At 36.1% G+C, this 2,391-nt stretch overlaps 1 pseudogene; it reads right to left on the reverse strand.

The window, feature by feature from the left end:
• Window positions 1–263: 263 nt before the first annotated feature.
• Window positions 264–1,240, reverse strand: LOC125612520 (annotated as a pseudogene).
• Window positions 1,241–2,391: the final 1,151 nt, after the last annotated feature.

Here is a 2,391-nt window from a genome sequence, read left to right on the forward strand (position 1 = left end):
CTTTGATTGGAAAATTATTTATTTTGCATGTTTGTCAACCATAGATGTATTGAAATGGAAAAGAAAAACATGCTGTTTAAAAAAAAATTCCTAAGATTTTTTTTTTGTGTGTGTGTGTGTGTGTTAATATTTGAGTTTCAGTGAAGGAAAGAAACCGTTTTTTTAAAAATCAATCTTTGTGGGCTGAGGTTGTGGCTCAGCAGTAGAGCGCTCACCTAGCAGGTGTGAGGCCCTGGGTTCGATCCTCAGCACCACATAAAAATAAATAAATAAAATAAAGGTATTGTGTCCAATTACAACTAAAAAATAAATATTAAAAAACAAAAATATCAGTCTTTGTGTTCTAAGATCTTCTTGTAAAAACATAATCCCATTTTAAATTAAATTAAATTTAAAATTTTTTTCAGGGTAAAGATTGCTTTATTGGTGCCAGTTAGTACAAGTCAATAAATATTGATCCCCAAAGAAGAGCTCAGTTATTTATCAGACTACTGATCCATAGAGAGCTGAATTAAAATGAACCAAATGATTACTGAGATGACAGCAGTCAGTCTTGCTTCTTGGGAAAGCCATGGCCAACTGATACATGGCATAACCTGTTCCACCAACTGTAAGAATCATGGTGGCTCTATACAGCAGGGCATCAGCTATTCCACCCTTCAGATGCACTGGAATTCCATTATCCTCCTGAAACAGCTTTTGTTTCTCTGGAACGTTATTTTCAAAATGTGTGAAGCAGTGCTAATGGTCCTTTGGGCAATCTGAAGAAAACACAGCAGATTCCGCAGCATCTTGTCTCATTTACTGCCCACCAACCGCAGCAACTGAATGCTGAGATCGAAAATCCGATGTTAAAAATTTTTAACAGTGGGGGAAAAAAAAGAAAAAGTTTTAAATGTTTACTTAGTCCTTCTTTGTTGTACTTTAAGATATCCGAGTTTCAGACTTATATTATTTTCTTTCTTCCTGAAAAACTTCTTTTAACATTTTGTCATTTTATTCCAACAAATTCCATCAATTTTGTGTGTCTGAGAAAGTCTTTATTACTGCTTTATTACTGAGGGATAATTTCACAGGATACAGATTTCCAGATTGATTTGGGTTCTTTCTTTTTCCCTCCTCAACACTTTCAATCAGTCAACATCTCTCAATCTCTCTCTCTCTCTCTCTCTCTCTCTCTCTCTCTCTCTCTCTCTCTCCTTCCCCCTTCTCTCCCCACTCCCTCCCTCTCCAGTCTTTTTTCCAGTACCAGGCATTGAACCCAGGGTGCACAAAAGCTAGGCAGCTGCTCTACCACCAAGCCATGCCCCCGCCCCCCTTTTTATTATTTTTATTTTGAGACATTGTCTCACTGGAATCCTTCTGCCTCAACCAGCTAGCTGGGATTATAGGCATGTGCCTCCACGCCTAGCTCAACTATAGTTAAGGTGTTTTCCCCCCATGGCTTCCCTCAGAATTTTTTTTTAATTGTTGTTGTTGTTGAATACCTTTATTTTTATTTATTTATTTTTATGTGATGTTGAGTGAGGAACCAAAGGCCTCAAGCATGCTAGGCAAGCACTCTACCGCTGAGCCACAACCCCAGCCCAGGATTTTTTTTTTCTTTAACTTTGTTTTTCTGTTGTGTGAAAATGATATGCCTAATTACAGGTTTGTTTCCTTTGGCATTTATCCTGTTTAGTGTTCTCTGAGCTTCCTAGAACCATAGTCTGGTGTTTGACATTAATTTAGAGGAAATCATCAGGTCATTATTGTTTCAAACAATATGAATAATTTCTCCTGTTCCTTTTTTTCTCTGTATATAGATTGTATCTTTTGTACATAAAAATTGTACATATCAATGAAGTATTGTGATGTTTAAATACATGTACACATTTTATAACTGAGTTAAACATATATATCTACTCAAATATTTATCAATTCTTTATGGAAAAAAATCAAAATCCTTTTAGATTTTTAAAAAAATATTTATTCTTAAATTTTAGATTGACACAGTATCCTTATTTTACATTTATGTGGTGCTGAGGCTCAAACCCAGTGCCTTGTGCTTGCTAGGTGAGCACTCTACCACTGAGCCACAATCCCAGCCCCTTCTTTTAGATTTTTGAGATATACAGTACACAATTGCTATCTATAATCACACCATTGCACAATAACACAATAGAACTTTTTACCCCATCTAACTACAATTTAGTGCCCTTTTACCAATATTTCCCCACCCTCCTCTCTCCTACTCTCTCCATCCTCTATTTTTTTACACAATACCTTTATTTTATTTATTTGTTTATATGTGGTGCTGAGGATCGAACCCAGTGCCTCACATGTGCTAGGTGAATGCTCTACTGCTGAGCCACAACCCAAGCCTCCTGTTCTATTTTTTTTTTTTTTTTT

This window comes from Marmota marmota, unplaced genomic scaffold, assembly GCF_001458135.2.
Source record: "Marmota marmota marmota unplaced genomic scaffold, marMar, whole genome shotgun sequence".
Lineage (NCBI taxonomy): Eukaryota > Metazoa > Chordata > Mammalia > Rodentia > Sciuridae > Marmota > Marmota marmota.